Source organism: Halictus rubicundus, chromosome 8, assembly GCF_050948215.1.
Source record: "Halictus rubicundus isolate RS-2024b chromosome 8, iyHalRubi1_principal, whole genome shotgun sequence".
Classification (NCBI taxonomy): domain Eukaryota; kingdom Metazoa; phylum Arthropoda; class Insecta; order Hymenoptera; family Halictidae; genus Halictus; species Halictus rubicundus.
Genome location: NC_135156.1, coordinates 18,794,452 through 18,816,665, shown reverse-complemented (window position 1 = coordinate 18,816,665; position 22,214 = coordinate 18,794,452). Strand labels below are relative to the sequence as shown.

At 45.3% G+C, this 22,214-nt stretch overlaps 1 protein-coding gene across 2 annotated transcripts in view; it reads left to right on the top strand.

The window, feature by feature from the left end:
- Positions 1-268: 268 nt before the first annotated feature.
- Positions 269-22,214, top strand: part of LOC143356149 (uncharacterized) — a 162,183-nt gene continuing 140,237 nt past the window's right edge. For both annotated transcript variants that reach the window (XM_076791596.1, XM_076791595.1), the window contains exons 1-3: positions 269-561; positions 11,888-12,129; positions 17,656-17,843. The gene's annotated coding sequence lies outside the window, so the exon portion shown is untranslated. The remainder of the gene's footprint in view (positions 562-11,887; positions 12,130-17,655; positions 17,844-22,214) is intronic.

Genomic DNA, 22,214 nt, shown 5'->3' with positions numbered 1-22,214 from the left:
TTGTCCAGGGGGTGGTTCGAGTAAGGGGGGGATGGTTAGACGATTCCGAGAAACGTTGGACGATGGTGTCCGGTTGTCTCGGGTCGAGGAAAGAGGCGCGGAAATGAAATTCGGGGCTCCGGGACGGCGAAAGAAAATTTTTCGGGGCGCAGGAGGGTGGAAGGGGGTTGAGCGAGCCTCGGATAGGGGTTGCGAGGGCCGCGAAAGGGGAAAACTCGGGTCCGCGCAGCCCTCGCGAGAGCGTCGGCCGCCTCAGTTGGCATCGCGACGTGCTGGCGTCCGTACCGCGCACTCGCCACCCCCGTCGCAAACTGGGTCAATCCCTGTCAACCCGTTGCAACCCCCTCGGACCACCGTCGAGGGCTGTTCGACACACCGAGGCCAGTTGCGAGGCGCGCGCGCGACCATACACCGCTCCGAACGCGTACGCGCCGCGCCAAACGAACTAAACACGCGACAACCGTGTCATCGTCATCCCCTAAGAAGGATTTTACCAGGCTCAACTACCCCCCTGGAACGGCGTACACTCTCAGGCGACACTGTCGAGCCCGTCTGCTAACGGTACCATTGAGTTTCGCGATTTTCCCACAGTTTCACTTCGCATAGTTTTTCCAGGGTTTTGTTTCAAGGGCGAAGGTGGTTTTCGGGGATGATTCCGGGCCGAGGAGAGAGCCTGTGGTTTTGGTGTCGAGTGCTGGGCGGTCGGATGCCTGGCCGCTTTGATGCTCATGGTGATTTTCGGCTGTGGGGTTTAGGGGTGGTTTTTGGGGTGAGTTGCTCGCGGGGGGAAGGTTGACAGAGATTTGTACGTTTGTTCGGAGGAGAATCTGTGGAATTCTAGATTGAGGATTTTCAGCTGAACAGTTTCAGATTGATCAAGTTGTTTGCTCAAGTTTGAACGGTCTTTTGGGGCTTTAAGGGATGATTGTGCGTCTCCCTCGAGGAAGCTTCTGGTCCAGTGCTTTTAGCCTCTTCCACTCGAATCGAAGGCGACACTAACGGATGCCATACTGTCATTTAAAACAATTTTGAAATTATTATATTTCTAGCTAAGAAATTTATAAAAATTTAAGTTTTGTCAGTAATAGTAATAAACTGTTACAAGTATGCATAGAAGGAAGTCAGTCGTGTACAGTGGAAATATTCTAGGTCAGAAGAAATGTCTTGGTGGTCGTGTCCGGGGATTTTATTGTTGTGTGTATGTGTTTAAGGGTGCAGTCTAAGGGATGATCATTCCTTATCTGTAGACTCCAGATTTTATGCAGTTGGTGCAATTTAAAACGGTAGATACGCTAAGAGAGTTTAATTCAGTATATTGTTTTCAACCAATTAAGATTGTTAAAGAAGAAAGGAGAGGTCTGACGCCAACAATGTTTATTCCACATAAAGGTCCGCAGTCTTTTTATAGAAAACGTAGAGAAACTGTTTAGCATTCCATGAATACTACATTGTAATTCGGAATTCAAGATTGGAGATTTCCAAGCAGTCATTTTGTGGTTCCTCGAGTTCTTTTTACGAGGTCGGTGTGCCCCTTTTGGGGTGCTTCGAGATTTAGGGGAAGGTTGTGAGACTCCTGGGAGAGATTCTGGTCTGGTCGCTTTAAAAGTTTCATTGTTGAGTGCGACGTGCGTCCGGTGGTATTTTTATTGCATTCTTTATGTCCGAGGAATTTGATTGTCCTCTGTTTCGAGGATGCAATCCAAGGGTGAACATCCCTTGTATAAAGTAGAAAGGATTTCTCAGGTTTTCGCACGTAGCGTGTTGAAGTGTAGAGTTCAAGATTCGAGATTTTTAGGAGATCGATTAAGCTCTTTGTCGTGGTTTGTCTGTTCTTTTCGGGTGCTTTGGGATTAAGGGTTGATTGTGGGTCTCGGGGGAGAGCTTCTGGTCTAGTAGTTTGCTTCTAAAGTTTCGTTGTTGAGCGCGATGTTCTCGAGGATTTATTACTACGTCTGGGGATTTTGATTGCCGTGTGTGTGTGTTTTAAGGGTGCGATCCAAGGGGTGAGCATCCCCTAACTATAATACGAACTCAAAGTCGGTTTGCTGTGATCCTTTATTACGCTCCCTTTAACTCTGTTCTCCGTTATGTGATTTTTCCTGCGTATATTCCGATTAGGGTGAACATCCCTTATCTAGAGCACAGAGAGGTCTTATTCTAATATAATAAATTTCTAAGACAATCGTATTTTAGTACACTACTCTCCAAAGTAATGAAATCTGACTAGAAATTTTTATACGACGTTTGTAGCCGTGCTAAAACTATATCGGGGTGCTTCAAGGATCGGGGGGTGATTTATGAGTCTTTGAGAAGAGTTTGCTGTACGGTGCGCTTTGAAAGTTTTCTTCGAAAGTGATTCAATCTCGAAACTTGATTCTTCGGTACGGCCTGTGACCGTAACTCGTCCGCAATCGTGTCTCGAGCGACCTAACGAGTATACATTTTCTGCGTTGCTTGCAACAAATAGGAGTCGAGTGCAAAATTGACTTTCCCCCGAAACAGTGTGGTTGCTTTCGTCGCGTTTGCATTATCGTGTTTCGTCTACGCTTTTCGGATCGAGATTAGAAACTCTCGACTTTCCTTCAAGCTAATTAACATTTGACGAACCGGGGTTCGAGTTGCAGTCGCATGAATCGAACCGGAACTCGATTCCCGGCGAGTCCTCCGAGAAGTCTTCGTAAAGTGTGAATTTCAGTGCTGTTCCAAACTTCTTCTCCCGAGTCCGCTAACTTCGGAGGCCAACTTTCCGATTAATCTGGTGATACCGTCGAAGTATTATACCGAGTGTCCAAATAAAGTGCAAGACCGCCAGCGTTCTGATTTGGATCGATGGTAACGGTATCGCGAAACGTTTCGTTCGGAGCTAAGATTAGCCTGTCGTTTAACGAACACGCGGATTACTACCGACGTAATTTCTTGCGCGCAGTCCCGAGCCAAAGGTCACCACTTCTGCTGTCACGATCTGTAACACGATTTCTCGTAACAGTAGTCGCGACTTTTCATGTCCCGTGAACCACTCTAGAGCCGGAGGAGGCAACCGAGAGCTGTAGTTAGCGATGCGCGAGTGTGCGGAAGGAGAAAGAAACGTTTGCACGTCGCTAACCTTTGCTTTCTTTCGTTAATACCGTATCTGCCGTGTAGCGTCGCCACGGAAATTGTTCGTTCCGAACCGTTCCGCTTTAAATCAACTCTGCACCGACCTGGACCCCGGTAAAAATAGACTCCTACCACTCTGTGCAAATTTAATTTCACGCACATAGTGTGCTCAAATGATTATAGCCAAGGGGAGGTGGCTCCGGCCATTTCTGCAAGTAACAGAAATTTCTTTAGTAATACAATTTTTCAGTCTGTCACTGCGAGGAGGGTTTCCATGAATTGACAGAGACAATTTTTGTTGTGACATCTCAGGTCTCAGCATTGATTAAAAAAATTTTCTAGTATTGGTTTCATCGACGTCAAGTGCAAAATAGGTTCAAACAGGGGTTGCTACCCTTAAACCAGACTGCAGAAATTCTGAAACAATTCTGTAGTTTCGATATCTATAGTACAACTCCTAAAAGAATAATGTTTGTACAATTCAGCTTGTGCAAATTGTTAAATAATTTGTTAATTTCAATTTCCACTGTACTGTGATCGCGAAGTATGCTCTGGTAATCGTGTCCTCGATATTCACTGGTGTGTAAACCAGTCAACGGAAGATTTTCAACAATTTTTCCTTGCAAGTAAAACAACTCCTCTCAACTTGAACAGTTAATATACCGTCAGACGCACCGGCGGCGCTTCCACTGGTTTTACCTAAATTAGCTTCTCCGGGCGAGGCAGCGGAACTTCTCGAAAAATATTACATCTCCAATTTGTTTTCACGTGAATGGGCAGTTCCGGTTCAGCCGCGAGGGTCGTCAAAGGTAGTTATCTCTGGAAGTCCGGGGGAACGGTTAGCCTATCCTTGACTAGCAAAGGCGGTCTGACCTTCGGAGCTGGAGCTTCTTTCTCCTCGAGTTGACTTTCAGACGTCTCTCTTTCTCTCTCTCTCTCTCTCTTCTTCTCTTTCGAGCGTTCACCGAGGCGTGCAGACTCGAGCGGAGAATTTTCCCGAGTCCGACTTCGGACCCTCCTTTTTTCGCAGTTTGATCGGTGGAAAGCTCACCTGGTTGCAGACTTCGCAAAATCCGTGAATCTTGCCGCGAAAAAATTGCAAATGGAATCCACTTCGCACGTCGTTATTATACCACGTGAAATAGCAAAGTTGTATCTGTTCAGATCTCGCAACATTTTGATGTGTCTTAGAGAAAACGTGGTTCATGGTTTCTCGCAAAAAAGTGGCTGTTTTATCGTGGAATAAAACACTCGTTAAAGGCGATTTTTGTTCCATGCCGTAAAATAAAATAGCGGACTTTTGTTAGTTCGGCTCCTGTATAATTTTTATCGCAACGTATCTCGCAGTAAACGAGGTTTATGGTTTCTCGCAAAAAGCAGCCGTTTTCCTCGAGTCTCGTAACCCAGTTGAATTTTTCTCGAAATTTAATAGAATTTATCCGCAAGAGGAGCGTATTAACGTACACATTACGCGAATTAAGAGAACAGTGTAATTACTTACTTCTTCTTTCGACTCCCGGGTCGAGTCTCGTGTTTCATCCTAACTTCTGCTTGAATGTAATACGGCTTCTGTATAAGAAGAGCTGTTTAACATTCATACTGTACGAACACGAGAACAAAGTACGAAGCTAGCTATGTAAAACAGACAGTTCAAAATATTCCAGTCTTGACTTCAGTTATCGTTTTAATCTAACATGATTCACCGATACGAGGAAAGATCACTTCGATATATATATATTCAGAGGAACGTTGCAGAATTTTTGCAAAACGTTCTCTCCTAGAAAGGAGTGTATTGATCATCGAAAGAGCATAAACTTCGCAACAACCACTTCGAGCAAACTCGTCAGAAATTTCGTCGGCGAGTAGCTCGAAAACATTTCGGAAAGTAGCGTCTCAGGTGCAAGAAAGGATACTTGGTGTCCGGGACCCGAAGAATCAGGCAATCTGAAAATGCACCGAGCCCATTCTACCGTCGATTGAAAGTGGTTTCCCAGCGAACGAGCTCCATCAGAGAGATTACTCATACGTCTGTGAGTCGCCGCAGCCGCGCCGCTTTTAATACCTTCTCAGGATCTTTCCTCCGAAAAAAAAGATAACTCTGACTGCAGCCTGCTGGCTGTTAATCGAAAGGCTGGTCCTTCATGCGAAAAACCCGCCGAAAAAACAAATCTTGAAAGGAACGGACTGAGCGAAAACATTTTTAGAAAAGCGTCAAATATTCCAGGTCGCATTATGTCATCTCATTCGATCCACAAGAACGTGCTGTGGACAGGTCGACGTCGGTCACATACATATGTGTCACACTAATTTTTATATGGGAGAAAATTAATTTTTCCAGTTTCCGTCTCATTAATTAAATTAGCTCGATTCTATTGGATTCTCTGGGGGTCCAAACCGAACACGTCGACGTCGGTCAAATGTGTGTGACACTAATGTTTATATTGGAGCAAATTAATTTTTCCAGTCTCTGTCGCATTAATTGAATTAGCTCGATTCTATTGGATTCTCTGGGGGTCCAAATCGAACACGTCGACGTCGGTCACATATGTGTGACACTATTTTTTGTATTGAATTCTCGTATTGGAGAAAATTAATTTTTCCAGTTTCTGTCTCATTAATTAACTCTTTGCACTCGGCGCTATTTTCATTCTAAAATTAAATTTTTCATCCGTCTTAGAATATTTTCATTTTATTCATACATTATAAATGTTTGGCAATCAATTGAATACACATTTTGTAATGTAACAAATATTTCGTAATATTTTTTGTAATCTCTTTGAAATAATGCCACAACAATTTCTAGTGGCGCTTCGGAGTCACCACTCGAGTGCAAAGGGTTAAATTAGTTCGATTCTATTGAATTTTCTGGGGGTTCGAACAGTATTATTATTCGACTAATTTTTCAGTCGACATTCGGATAGAGTACTAGAATAAATAATGACGAACTATTCGATTAAACAGAGAGAATAACTTGTTACGAAAAAATAAAGAATTACAAACGTTTAATCGGTACAATTCGTCCGCCATTCGAGTGTTGAACGTGTAATGACGTCACCGGACCGCGTTGCAAGCGAAGTCGATCGAAGTGTAAAGCAGCTCGCGAGAGGGTCGCTCATAAAATTTTCCCGGGGGTGGGGGTTGGGGGGAGGGGATTATTTTCACGGGTTCTGAGTGGCGCGTTCGCGAAACCTTGATCCCTTCGGGGGTGGTTTATTTCGAGGCAGCGAGGCAGCCGGGCCGAAAATAATCGCGGTTTTTCCGCGGTTGTCCTTCGACGCACTCTGTGAACCGGGTCAAGTGTGCTCTCGCGTCGCGATGACCTTCACGGCGGCAGCAGGATGCGGAATTCTTTCCGCACTGCGCATCCCGGGATCTCGACGGCGTTCCCATCGTGCTAGACGACAGTTGACACGGGTTTCTCTTGACCTTTCCGCCCGCGGAATGCTCTGCCACCCCACCCCCTCGCCCCCTTTTTCTCCGGCCATCGTTTCCCGTCTTCCTCGGCCGTTTTTCTCAGCCCCTGCAAGCAGCCCCTGGCACGGAACAACCCGAGCTATCGACTGGCAACTTCCTGGACGCGGAGGCAACTTTTCTGTGTCGATTCCGCCGCTCCCGCAACCCCCCGCTCCCGCATCGACCCAATTTCTTCGACTTTTTCACCCCCTCCGCCCACCGGCCGATATCCCTGCGTGCCCAGCAAGCTGTTCTCCCCCGAGCTTTTGTTCCGTCCCGGAATTTTCAGCCGGTCCAGGTGCGTTCCATCGAGTTCGACGACCAACCGGCCTCGTCTACGGAGGCCTCCCGGTTTCACTGGCATCGTTTCGCTGCTTTCTAGAGCGGAACTAAAGAATCTGGTCGGTCGTGTAATCCCTTTCGCTGCGGGACACCGGCGCGTGTTTGTTTCGTCGTTTATTACGCACGGTGGCACTGTAATGGCGAAATGAACGCGCTTAGCCGATTCCCCGTGAACGATTCAGGCCAAAGCGTGGGGCAAAGTTTTTTCGTACGAGGCTCTGTTCACGAGTAAAAACGTTTCGAAAATTGGTCAACCGAAACCCAAACGTCGCTTCGCGAGAATTTGTACCGCGTCGTTCCCTTCGTTCGAAGCTAATCGTGCGAAACGAGACTGTACCGCGTAGCTTTCGTGCCACGGATGCACATTTATTTATTTATTCCGCAAAGTATCCTCGCAATCGTAAAATCACTATGCCCAGCAGATTCTCCGGGACAAACTACGTCGAAACTGCGGAATAAATTTTTCGCCTACGAGGCTCCGTTCCCGAGATAAACGAGCGTGAACATCGACCGAGCACCCACGCCTTGAACACTTGAACATCTCGACCGATGTTCAACCTCCATTTTCTCGGGAACGGAGCCTCGTAGGCGAAAAATTCTTTCTACAATTTCGACTCGGTTCCTCGCGAGGAATCGTATTTTGCTGGTCTCATCCCGGTCGGAGGACTTTTGCATTCAAGGTTGTATATGTAAAAAATCATAAAAAATATTCCGATAAAGAAGACTAATATTCCAACAGTGTCTGCTGTTCCTCCTTGTTTTACGACCTCGGTGCGCGCGTGTGTGTGTGTGTGTGTGTGTTATTTCTGCACTGTCGCAACATTTAGACAGGTCGAAATTGCACGTACCGCGTCGAGTTGACGGTTTTGCAGTTTTTATCGGGCGGCCCGCGTTAACGAGGTCCGAATCGAAACGAAAGATCAGAACAATGCGAATAGAATGTGACGATAACGGTGATTAAAGGTTTTAATAGCGTTCCCCGGGCGAGGCCGCCTCCACAAACGGGATATTTACCGGTTTCTATGAGGCAAGCGAGGTGTGCGGGATCGGTCTCGCAGGAACGCCACTCGCAACAAATTACAGCGGCAACAACGCTCGGAATATTCGAAATTAATGTCGCTTTTGCGCGTGAAACGAGAAAAACGGCACGCACGAGGGGACGTGCCGGCGGCGCGGCGATTCGAATTTTCGATTGACAAGTCCAATTCGAACTCCATCGACTCTGCGTTCGCACATTTTTATTCAAATTTCGCCTTGTCCGATTTTGAACTTGTTGCGATCGGAATTCCAATTCGAACTCTGAACTTTGACGTGCCAATTTGCATGTATATTCGAGCTGTATTGCGGCGGGCTCGACATAAACGCCACCCGCCAATTATCATTTCAATTTTTCCCCCCATGAAATTTCGATCCTGACCAAACTCGCTAAATGCATCGGAGAAACGAATTTTCGCGGCCGGCAAATTCTGGCAAAATGTTTCTTCGATCAACTATTCGCATGTCCACCTATTTCGTACAAAGAACTGCTTCTGTTTTTCGTAAACTAATTATATTCACGCTGGGGAATTTCAAATGTGTCTAGCGCACACGATCGGTTTTCTGAGAAATTCTTTTTTTTTATATTCGTTCGCTCCAGTGTAATGTTTAAAGGCTCCCGCCTGTACTCGCTTGGAAAATTAACAGGATTTCTGCGTAAACTAATTTACCGTTTCGTTTGCAAATCCAGCGTCGCTCGCGCACTCTCGCTGTGTCTGCTCAAAAATTGATTCCGAGGCTCGGAAAATTCGCTTTGGAAAATTGACGCTCACATCTCAGGCCCGGAAAAATATGTTCGGAGGACCTCGTGTTTGCCGAGGAGGGTAACGAGAGTCTTTCGGGAACCAATTAGCGTCGAGAATCCGAATTCGCAGGCTTCGCAGCAGGCGGAAAGACGCGCGAGGTTAATCTCGTCCCGCAAACAAGAAAACAATCGCGAATACGCGTCGACCGTCTCGCTTTCATCCGCGGCTCGTAAATATTTACGGAATAGTGTAATATAACCGTGTCTGTCGCGAAAATTTGCCGCTTCTCTCTGGTCGAGTTCATGGTCTCTCTGGTCTGGAAAAGCGAGAATCGTGTTCACGTTTGCAACAAAATGTTCGAACTTTCGACAGAATCGAGATAGATCGACGAATGTTTTTTTAAACGAAAACCAAAACATCGTGGAATATGGGAAAAATAAGCAGAACGAATGACGAATAGGTTTTCGCCTCGGAACTATTTATCGAAGTCGACCTGTCTTGGAAAAGTTTTGACGGTTCTACAAATGCTGCGGTCTAATTCGACCAATTTTTTCGTGGCCAAAACTTGTCCGGTGATTTTTCTTCCTATTTTTCCTATATTCTACAATGTTTCAGCTGTCCGTTGAAAAAAATTTCATCGATCTATCTTGATCCCATGGCAAGTTCTACGATTGAGAAGCGAGCCTCGACTTCAGAAAAGTATTTATTGAAGTTGATGTCTCTTGAAAATGCTTCGGTTAACTTGAATAATTTTTTCCATGGTCAAAACATCTTCGTGGTTGTTTCTTCTTATTTTTCTCTGGTTGTGCGACGTTTCAGCTTCAATTCGGAAGTCTATCGGAGGCTCTGCGATTCCGTGCCACAAATGACCGAATGTCCCCGTCGGCCACTCGACAGTCCTTGATCAAAAGGGAATTTCTCGTGGAGAGCCGTTCTTTGAGCTGCTGGCTCCTTCGAGATCGTCCCGACGGGGTTGTCTTTGACAATAATCACCTCGAGATCGCGGCACCCGAACGATTTCGAGCTCATGCTCCTCTGGAAGCCATACTCCGCCTTTGTCCGCCGCCTCCGATCGCTTCTCGATGGTTGCTCCTCGACGCGCGCCATTTTGGCTCACTTTGACTTCGAAACTATGCGATTCCGATCATCCTTGTACCATTCTACCACTTCCGGAACGAATTTACGCAGTTTGCCGTTAACACGTTCGGCGTTGTGATTGTTTGTGCGGACTTGATTTCTTTAACTGTGTGCCCCCACTTTGAAAAATCTGAAAAAAAGATATGTTAACAACCACGACGAGATGCTAGAACTGTAAAAATACAAACTTAGTATCTCGTGAACTGCTACAAGAAATCGGCATTTCAAAATTTTTCTCATTTTTTAAAATACTAATGGCTAAAATATGTCCGAGTTTTTTCAGAATTTTCCATTGAAGAGGATTAGAGAAATTACGGAAAAACCTGATTTGATTCGTCATCCCATTACTACCCCCCGTGTCGACATATAGTGTTGAAAATTGGCACAAAGTACTCTCTTCGGATAAGCTATTGAACGGCCAATTGCAAATTCAAATTCGGAAAGGGGGTTGTTTAAATTCATTCACGTCAACATAAATTGAATCGAGCGTATCGCGGACGGGAAATCGCGGTTTCTCGAGTTGCAGTGTTAAAGTCGGCCATAAAACGGGTTACACGGAGGCGAGTCTCATCAGTGAAGGTTACAGCCGAGTATAAAAATGGGAAGGAAAACGGCTGGCCGCGATAAACAAGAGAATTCCCGTGGAAATAAGATAATAATAAAATAGAAGCGGAGGGCGGCACTGGTTTCAAAGAAAATTTCGACGAACCCGTCGTCGTCGCCGGGATTGCCTGGACCGTAAAAACGTAAAAACGCGGCGAGAGGGATGATTGCGCCGTAAAAAAAAAAAAGAAAAAAAGGGGGAATCCGAGAAAGAATGGCAGGCTTCGCCGGTATGAAAAGGAGCTTTGACGAGATTCGTCGACGTCCTCGGACGTCTACGTCGATGTCGACACGCTCACTCTTTTCCCTGCGAACGACCGACCCCTCTCGAGAAACTGCAATCGGCTCCCTGTTCTTGTTTACGGTATTCCGCTTGCGACGAACGACGATCCCTCGGACGTGCTTTCTTATCTCTGGGTATCCATGTGCGATATGTCAGCCTCGGACATCTGCGTTTTTCCAGGAAATCCTCTTCGGCTAATTCTCCGCGATTTGCGCGGGTTTCCATAGCAAATGTTTGCGGAATTTCTAACCGAGTTTGTTCTGTTTATAAATACAGTGATTTCTCTGTATATGTCGCCAAGGTCTGGATGATAAATGTCATGGAATTATCCCCACTAACGCGGGGTGTAGCCCGCAAGGAGCCACGAATCTCGAGAGACCTCTGACGCCGAGGAGTGTAAACATAACACTTGTTGACATATATCGAGAATTCAGGGTATCCACCTATTTAAAGAAACACTGTGGAGTATTATATTCGCTTTAAAGAATCCTATAAATTATTGGTTTCATAAATGCGAGTGATTGCAGTTTTCGTTTATGAACAATTGCAAACTGCATCGACAGGGGCATTCGAAAATGTGATTAGAGGGAAATACAGTAGAATGGCAGGGATTCAAAGAAAAATTGAGAAAATCCAAGTTTAGAAGCACTCGAGGCTCTCGAACTGGAGGCCAAAGCAGAACCTCGGCTCTCCTCCTTGACCCATTCGACGATTGAACCTCCTCAGTGACGTGGACGTGTAAATACGTTCCGGAATAGACGTACTGCAACCGCTGGATGCCATTTCGCGCGTCCGCAGAATTTCGGCACCGCCTCGGACAGGATTATTGTATTATGAATGGACCGTGGTCGTCTATGGCGATTCACGGTCTCAATTACCAATATCTAAATGTAGAAAATTATTCACGAGTTCACTGTTGCTTTATTCCGTTTTACTGTACCGTTCCATTCCAAAATTTCACAAATTCTTTTACTTTATACCGTTTTATATTTCGAAAAATTCCACTTCTTTATTCGACTTCGTTGAAATATTATTGTATTGAAAATTTTAGCTGTCCCGGTGCTCAAAAGTTCTACTTTCTTCCCGTTTCGTTGACTATTTTATTTTTCTGCTGTTCATACATTTTATTGTTCTAGAATTTGTGAATTTATCTCGTTTGTTTAATTTTGTTGAAACGTTCGATTGTTGCTAGAATTCGGCGAGAAGAGGGAAGGAAATTAGTGTGCCGGAAGTAATGGCGATCGCGAGGGACGCGTCGATCATTCCTCATGGTAAACAGTGAGTTTACGGCGCGCGGGAAAATTTGAAAAGTGTCGGGCCACCCGTGAAAGTTGCATCGCGAGCGATGACGTTGTGCCATGTGTTTTTGTGACGTGTTCTACTGCGAACGTGTTGTTCCCGGAAACGTGGATCCTGGATCCGGAATCGACGTTGGTGAGTTGCATTTTTATACTAATTAAATCCCAACTCTATCGAACAAGCAACTCGATAAAAAATATTCACTCACCAATCTGCCGCTGTTCCATACACGGTACACAAATTCGACAAATTTTTCCACCATCTATCTCTCGAATTTCTGGTAAAAAAAGTATTTTTCCCTAGTCAATTGAAGGTTGAAAAATGTCCCCGTATTTTTTTTTAACACAGTCTTTCCATTCGTTATATTGAAAAAAATCCTGAATTTAATCATGTTCGATTGTTCACGGGGGTTCTTCTATAATTTTGCTGTTCCTATCGTTCCGCTGAAATTGAATCCGTCGAATTTTTTAAAATTAAAATACGAAAGAAATAACAATAATCGGCGAATATTTCTCAAATAAATTCGGTCGATAACGCGGCAGAGAGATTGGAAAGTCTGGTTGACCGAACACAATAATAACAACATTTAAATCGAACAGAAACGACTAAAGATTGATCATGAGAACTGAAAAATCACCTTCCGGAGGTCTCATTAAAAACACTAAATTCTCGCGCGCCGTGGATTAAAGAAAACAACAAAAAAAAAAAAAACAATCTCGAAAAAGGAATAACAGATCAGTTGTAGCGAAATAATTGCTCGAATCCAATTTTATTCGTCTCCCTGTTTGCGAGACAGCAACTGGAAATAAATTAGAGCGTTAATCCGCAGCTACATTGCGACGTGCGAACAGCGGTCGTTTAAAATTAATTCGCTAGAGCTTACAGCACATAAATAATTATCGTGAGATAAAATAATTGTGCGAGATGTACACGCGCGAGATTCGCCGCCCCGCGGACCTGCAGCACACAGTTCGAACCATTAATCCAGTGTTCAATTTTTTCCCGGATAAATATCTCTCTAACAATTATAAATGAACCGGCGTGTTAAAGCCGAACTTTCGGATTCCGAAATTGGCGGTCTCGAATCGAGAGCGTGCCGCGTACAAGATAAATATCACCGTTTCCATTCCATTTCGCTCACACGAAGAGAGAGAGAGAGAGAGAGAGAGAGAGAGAGAGAGAGAGAGAGAGAGAGAGAGAGAGAGCCAAAGGCGTTGGCAAATCGAGTTAGAGCCAAGTTAAATCAACTTCTGCTGGAGAATTAAGCTGGGATCGTTTACATTTTCATCTTCTCGTCCCTGCTCGTTAACTTCGGCGACGTACACACCTCGATTGAAATGATCAGCGAGCACGAAAGCGCCGACTTCAACAACCAAAACATGTTTCGCGATGGCTCTGAAATCTCGTGGAAAATGTGCGAAACTAAATTCTGCTCTTTCTCTAGATTCCAAAACTTTCCCTTAAAAGTTACGATCGCCAGACTGCGGATCACTGAAAATAACGCAGAATTAGTTCCGAAACAATTTGTCCAGAAAATCGAAAACAATGGAGACGATTGGCACACTGATGTTTTCCTAATTCGCGCAACTGTGCTCCGATTCGTTTGCCAAAATTCTCCGCTCTGTTTCGCCGGATTTTTCGCGTTCCCCCGTCCCTGGCAACGATCCCCAAACTGCTCGACGGCTGTTTGCACGACAGGAGACCGCGAATCCGGATGGAAAATTAATTTATGCTCAAAGAGAACGCTAAGACCACAAAGCGGACCTTCCTTTCGATTCCTTCGACGCCTGCTACACCGACGATTCTAATTTCTGGTCTGGAAAACTCGGCTTTCGGGAGATCGCGTGGTTGCTTTGAGAAATTTTGGTGATTTCGTAATGAAAATGCTTATTGATTATGCTGCCAGAACCTTCGGAGGTGAATCCGGTTCTGGGAAACGGGGTTCGAACGCTTGTGAAGTCTTTGAGGTTCAAGCGTTCAGTGGGAATCATAAAATTTATAGCCAAAGTGTAAATAGTTAAATTTTAATCTGTGTATTTGGTGCTTTGAAGTTAAATCTCTGAACTCGAGTCTTCGAATTCGAATCATCCAACTCGAGTCACTCTATTTCTCTGTATTTGAACCTTGCAATTCGAATGCGTGTGTTTGGATTGTCAAATTCGAATCTCTGTATTTTAATTCCTGTATTCAAGTTTTCGAATATGAAACCACTGGATTTAACTATTTAAATTCGAACCACAGTATTTGAATCTTTGAATTGGAGCCACTGTATTCGATTTTTTGAATTTGAACCTCTGTATTCGACTCTTCGAATTGGAAACGCTGTATTCGACCAATGCTTTCGAATCTTTATATTTTAATTTTAGAATTGAAACTCTGCGTTCGAACCGTACAATTCGGATGCCTGGATTTAAATTTTTAAATTCGAATCTCAGTATTTAAATCTCTGCATTCGGGTCTCTGAATTGAAACCACTCTACTTAAATGGTCGAATCAGAGTCATTTTGTTGGAATATTTGAGTGTTTCGAAAGAGTTCGAGACATTAAGACGATCGATCGGGCGTACTTTTCGCATCGGAAAGTTAATGGGTTTACCCCTCGGGCCGATGGAATAATACGGCTAATTATGCCGATAATATTTGAACGGTCGTGGCCGAAAGCGTGTAGCGGCGGAGTATAATCGGATTCCACGAGTCGCGATAGAATTTTTAATATTACGAGGGATGGGAGTTAATAACGACGCTAAATAACTGTCGACAGGTTGGCGGGGAGTCCCGACAGTCGACAGTCGACAGTCGACTGTCGAGGATGATATCCGCCGGTGGAAGCTGATTCTGCCACGATTCAAAGGGAAACACACGCTCCACTACAATTCCGCGAATTTATTTCAACGGCGCGGCTGCATTCTGCGAGCTATCTCGATCTCCATTCCGGTTGCATCCGAAACGTTCCGATATTAAAAATACCCGTGCCGCGGGGGGAATAGGGAATGAAGCTAAGTAGGTGGCGCGCGCGATGTTTCCGACGCGGTTTAAGCTTAAAGCTGCGAGTTCACGAGCACGTACACACACACGCGCGTCAAACAGAGCGCGGAGCCTCTGTTCTCCCTCTAGGGAGTAGAAAAAGGTAAAAGGGAGGGAGAAAGCTTGCACCAGTTACCGGGAACACGGATCGGCTTTAAAGGGAATACGACCGCGGGAAATGGGGGCTGACTGTTGCAGTATGCACCCGGATATTCGGTATTAATTTCCGCAATGAAATTCTTGCCGCAGCCACGGATTCCGCGAGCCGCGAAACTTTCCCGACAGGAAATACTGCGTTTCGGGTCGTTGTGTCGCCCCGCTCGCGCCCAGACTCGAATCCTAAATTTCAACTATTCCTGCACCTATGACTTCCTTTTTTCCCCTCCGTGTGCCGGGAAATTGAACTCGTGCCACTTCCTCTCAGAGAGATTGGAATGCTGGAGCTTGCATTTTTCAGTTTAAGGCGGCCTTTCGGTCCGAGATCTGCACCTAATCGTTTCAATACAGACCTGCTAATCCAAAAATTTCTATACAGTCGGTTCAATTCAAAGATTCGGGGGTTCTCATTCAAAGATTTTAATACAGACGCCTTAATTTAACGAATTCGAACACAGTGATTCGAAATTCAGCATTCAAATACATTGGCTCTAGTTTGAGGACTCAAATAGAGAGGTTCTGATTCAAAGATTCGAATAAAATGGTCACGATCCAAACATTCGAATAAAATGGTTTCACTTAAAAAATTCGAATAAAAGAGTCCCGACTCAAAGATTCGAATAAAATGATTCCACTTAAAACATTCGAATAAACTGGAGCCGATTCAAAGAGTCCGATAAAATGATTCCGATTCAAAGATTCAAATACAGTGGTCTTAGCTTGAGGATTCAAGTACAGTGTAAAATGGTTCCACTTAAAAAATTCGAATAAATTGGTCCCGATCCAAACAGTCGAATAAAATGGTTTCACTAAAAAAATTCGAATAAAATGGTTCCCATTCGAAGATTCGAACACAGAGAATTGAATTCCAAGATGTAAATATGGACACTGAAATTCAACAATTCGTCTACACACGGCTTCGAATCCGCTGATCTTAATTCGCGCATCTCCGAAATTCTGGTGGCAGTTTCGACATTTCATGGTTTTCCAGAACATCCTCTCCGCAAAATGAATTTCTACGGGCAAATAGATTACAAAATCCCCGAGGCCCTGAGGGGATTACGGTTCAAGGCCGTCCAAGCAGCTCGTTACCGGCGAAACAAGCTCGTAAAGGTCCAGCAATCGGGCGACACGATTCTTTTGTCACTCGTTTCGTGACTTTGGTGGTGCGTGGGTGTGGATGTCCTCGATCGGTTCGAGGGTCAATCGTAAAAGTTTTACGCGTGGTCCACGGGGGTTGGGAGCGTGCTCCCACGGAGGAAACGTCCCAGGGGGGATGCGGGACGTCCCGGGCTGATAAGCGGAGGCCGCCGGGACCTCGGTTGTTTTCCGTTTTCCGGGAATTTACGGCGATCGGGCCCGAGTCATTTTCGAGTCTCCCTCCCTCCTGCGGGACGCGAGCCTGCTCGTAAATTGGCCCGCCCCTGGGACCAGCCCCTCGAATTTCTGCTTACCAACGCCCCTTCCCCTGTCCACTCCCGCACACCTTATCGAATTTCCTTTCTTTCCCGCGACACCCGAAGGAATTTCATTACCCCCGGCTGCCTGCCTGCCTGCCTGCCTGCCAGCTCGCCTAGTTTTTCAACGGGAAAATTTCTCGCCTTGTTTATCGTGTCCCCCGAGCGTTTTCCTTTTTCCGCGAGACTCGCTCGGTCTGACCGGCTCCGAATGAATTTATTCGACGGAACAGCGTGTCGGAAGTGTACTCGGCGAGTTTGAAAAATCGGCAACAGGGTGCTTTCGAGAAAACTGCGCAAGTTTGACCGCTGCTTGAAATCGCTGTTCGAGATCTCGCCGAGAACATGATTTCAGATTTATGTCGGTATATTTTCGAATGAGGGAGTATTTTGGAAAAAATACTGTGTACTCTTGAAACTATGATCTATTGGCCTGCGAACTTTGGAATCGATGGGTCCAGTACCTTCGATTCGAAAAATTCCTGAAAATTCCTTGTCCCTCGTGAAACTGTCTATTCCAGTACTTTTATATTTTCAATAAAATTGTCTGCACTCCGCGTAGCTATAGCGTGTCTTTGCACGATAATTAGTGGTTCGCGTATCGCAATCTCATTTGTTCATAGTTGAATATGCGACGCGGGTCCCTTAGTGTTGGCGGGAACGGGCTCGATTTGCCGGCGTGCAAACAGACAGAGATCCGAATAGTCGCGTCAGCGGCTGGCCCGGGAATATATCGCATGTTTAATTCAGCTGTAATCTACTCGGTTCGGTACAAATCATTAACGACTTTAGATTCGATTCCAACATTTAACCGTGCACGGATATTTAAACGCAATCATCGCTGGGTCCCCGGTCGCGCGTCATCTCTCCTCGCCGATCGTATAGAATTTACGACACCGTTTCGCCGTGTAAGCGTGCGAATATTAACGCCGACAAAATGTCAGCCACCGAATGATCGTTGACAATGTACATTCGGTATTCGTAAATCGTTCTCTATCCTATTCTCTTTTTTTCTGTTCTTCCAGAGAGTGTTTCATGTTCCTGGAGCCTCTGATCGATCGTTTGCGTGCGGTTCCGCGATCGCGACAGGAGTATCGGTGATCGTGAAGTTTCGATATTGTTCCTCGACCGTGGGTGCGACCGTGATCGATTAAATATCGATCGGAGGAAAGTGTGCTCGAGCGGAGAACGGTGCTAGTCCTCGGCATGAAGGGTGAGTCTTCGACAAATTTATTCTCTCATTCAAAAAGAGAAAAAGTCATGGAATAACAAGTATTTCATCGATTAAAATCGTATTGGTTACAAATTATAAGTAACAAGGATTATAAATGTCTCTTCTGGTAAATGTTATCGATAAGAGAAATTTATTTCGATCGCTCGTAACTGTTTCTCTTAATCGACAACAGTTATCGAGGAGGATCCAATTTTTTGGACACTAACAACTGTTATCTGTAACCAAAAACTATAAAAATCGATATTTTGTAATCATTTTCACTGTTACCTGTTAGGTTTGTGATTTATCTGTCCGAACAATTAGTTTCAAGGTGATTTCGGTGGTAGATTCGAATTTGTCAAATTGTTGAACGCGCGAGCAATTTCGCAGCGCCGCGTAAGTATTCAAATGCATGCAGGACGGACCGCGTTTGCTATACTTTCGCGAGAATCCTCCGGTGTTGTCGGTCAGGTCGGCGTCGCAACAGTCGCCTAAACTTCGCCGCGACGAAACTCTTAATGCGCCGGTAAATTTGAATTTTAACGTCGGCCCAAATTGACCGAATTACGGCGGGGGGGGGGGAAGGGTTGGACGGGGTCCGAGACCATTCAAACCGGAAGTTGCGGCCGCGTTGCCGAAATTGAAAATGCAAATCGAGGGACGAAAGTTTCGCAGGAGGTTGGGGAGGGGGGCTACGTAGCTGAGGGGACGACGAGTGCGCAGGTAAAATCGCGCCCGGGCAACGGTGAAAATTTCCGGAATCTCTGGCGAATGATAGCGGACGGTTTCCGGTCCGGCGTAACAGCTGTTTTGCATAACCTAATTAGTCGGCGAGCCGCACGCGTCGGCCGGAATTCAAATCCTCTGAACAGACACCGTCCGGATCCGTTCTGCGGCGACCTTCGATCCTCGACCGACGGGAGGAGCTATCGATCCTCTGGAAGACAGAAGGAAAGTAAAAGTTGTCCTTTCGCTAGAAATTATTTTCTTCCAATTGCGCGCCTAATCGCGACCACCGGAAGCGGAGGATTCATATTTCTTTGGCGAACCATTGGCGGTGTTCAAGCTACCGTAACTTTGTTTTAAAAAATCATAGAACATTCTATCTAGGCTTGTTTGAAAGGGCAGAGCCTCTAATTTTAGCACGGCGAAGTGTCTTTTTTCCAGATCAAAAGAGTATGTCTAGCAGAATTTATTTATAGCAACGATTAAGATTGTCGTTTAACCTCGGTGGAGAACTTGCCTATGTGCAAATTATTGCAACTCCGTGAAAAAAAAATCGTACAACCATCTACTTAGGCTCATACTAAAGGGCAAAGTCTCCACTCTGAACAGCCTCGAACTCTTTTCTCCAAATTAAACAATGGCGTTCAGCGAAATGTATTTAAGTCGACTCTACGTCGAGCTTCCACGCAGGAAAGATTAAAATTTTGATTTTCTTTTGTCCGAAGGGATGTTTGAACACGCGTGCCCGGTTGTGATAGTACTTCATAATCCTCTCGAAAGCATTCAAGGACCTAGTTGTACGGAGACTGGCTAAAATAAGGTTTGAAAGTAATTTCAGATTTTTCGAAGAAACGGAGGAATACGTTCCCGGTTGGAAAAGGGTCGAATAAAGTGAAATATCGAGGAGCAGCGAGGTCGAGAACTAGTATCGAGAGCTCGATTGCCTTCGGCGCGAGGAAAAACATAGAAAAAAGTCTGGCTCGAGGTGAATTTCCGCGGGAATAACCGGCGAGTGTCGATCGTGGAGAGTGTCGGAAGCGCGAAGACGAAGTTCACGCTTCCTCGAGCGCTTAACATCGGATACTCTCGTCTCTCGAGTGGGCTTTCCAGTTATTAACAAAGAGTCCCGGTCGAAGTTACGCAATAATTACCGGCGCGGTTTGCGCCGCGGAAACTTTTCAACCGGCGCGCGACTCTTCCTCAACTTCTCCGAACCCTCTCTCTCTCTCTCTCTCTCTCTCTCTCTCTCTCTCTCTCTCTCTCTCTCTCTTTTCGTCTCTCCTCTCACACTCTCTCTTTCTCATCGCGCGAACTTTGCTGGCTAAATCCCACGAGAAACCGGTGCCGGACAATTTGTCGCGCGAAACTCGCCGACAATTCAGCATCGGGCAAGAAATTTGCTCGAAATCTGCCTGAAAAATTTCATTCCTATGATTTACCGAAGGGCAGTCTTCATTTCATACTTTTCAATCCTTTCCTGTACAAATACTTTGACGTCCTCACGAAATCGGACGTTCCAGATCTAGAGGTGAACCTGCAAAATGTCAGAAGGTTGGAAGAGTACTTTCTGTCGTACAATTTTTATTTTATTTAATCAATTTCTTTGCCCACTGCAGGAGAGAGCAGCATTTCTTAACATTCTTTAACAGTGATTTCTCTATATATGTCGCCAAGGCCTGGATGGTAAACGTCGCTGGCAAGACCCGTGTCGTTGACATGTATCGAGGATGCACTGTGTCACTCTCACTATATTGAAAATATTCGTGAGAGATATAAATTTCTAAAATTCTAAAATTTCAAACTTTTTATTTTGCATAAAGACGCAGAGACTAACTATTATTAATAATGATAATTTGTATTATTATACTTTTACGCTGTAGAAGTGATTTGAAAAAGGAAAAGAACTTCTATTTGGTCTCCGTTCCTTGCAATCGATGCAGACAATTATTACTTTAATAATAATAACAATAAGCCTGACAATAAAACGAACATAAACATTTTAAAAATGTGAATCAATTGGATATTTGCTATATAGAGAATTCACTGTATTTATTTTTTACAAGATACTGTCCTTTTCTGTGAGTAGTAAATAGGTGCTGGAAGAAAACTACGAGAGAGCTAAATAACAAATTCTTCCCATTATGGATCCAAAGGATAGGCATTCGGGACGTATCGAAAGTACTCAGAGCGTCGATCGGATTTCGCAGAAATCGAATCTCGGTGGAAAAGCGCGGCGTTTCGGGATCGCTGAAGTTGGTATCGGCTCGGTATGATTTTACCGGGTGAATTTCAGAGAGTGCGACTTTATCGGTGCAGCCAACGGCCACGGGGACCAATCCGGGAGCAGTTCGGACACCGAACTTTCGGATAATCGCGTTAAAACGCATCGGGCTACTTGGCGCAGCCGGTTAATCCGCCTCCCGTTGAACCCTAACCCGCTGTCCCCTCGGAAAGATCGAACCTGACGTTTGAGAGATTGGCCCCGGAAGCTGCTTCGACCCGGCCCGGCTGAATAAGATCGATTAATTAACGCGGCCGGATTAATTAGCGGACGCACACCGTCGCGCGACGCGACGACGACCCGGCGAAATTTCTGGATAATTCCGTGCCTCGACTGGTCGACTCCTTCGGACCTAATTTACCGATTCATCGTTACGATTCGTTCTGTCATCGCGGAAAAATGGAAATTCGATTGATCCCCCTCGTTTAAAAAAAAATATTAATGATATCTCCGTCGTTTATCAAGTCGACTGGCATTTCTCTCCATTCGTTTTCCTTCGCTCGAAATCCTGCAGCGACATAATACTTTCTCCAAATAAAACCGGCAGTGCGATAACGATTTATCACGGGAACGAGACGCAGTTCCCTTAATTTGAATCACAAATAAAATCGACGCCGAAGATATTCGATTCTTGTGCGTTTATTTTCGGAACTGTATAAATAAACGTCAATAATTTTTCATACGTCGAGCGCGTGTTCAGAATTAATTTTTTTTTTTTTTTGTAGAAATCGGAACGCCGACTGTGATCGAATTTAAGTATGAACGCCCGAATTTCCCGGACGGGGCGCAACGGCGACAGCTCGGGCCGGTTAAACAGATCAATTTTCTGCAAATTAATAATACACAGCAGCGGGTGTGCAGTTAATAGCGCGTCGGTGCAGCCGTCGTCGCTGTCAGAAACAGAAAATGTCGGCCGATCGATCGGTCCGCGAGCATACGTCAATTTTCAATCATTCGCAAATTACACGGCGCCGCGGACGACGATCTATCCCCTTGTTCCATTTTACAGGAGCCGTGTCGCGGATCGATAGGCCCGGTGAAAATCCCGGTTTCGCCTAATGCCTGGCCCGGCCCCGGTAAATACACACTCGATCGATCGTTATCGGCCCGCTACAAACTCGGTTCGCATGTGTGCACTGCCCGCAGAAACTTTCCGGACGCTTAAACGTTTCCAACGCGATTTATTATTCGAGCCTTATGCACATTCGGGGTGTCCGCTGGATCACTATACGAACGACACAATTGCACGTTCGGCACGTTTACGCGGAAATTAATTTCTGGAACCGTGAACCTTTTGTGACGAGTATTTTGCTCGCCTGATTAAAGACTGAGCTTTTCTACTTGTTCGACTGCGAGGACCTCTA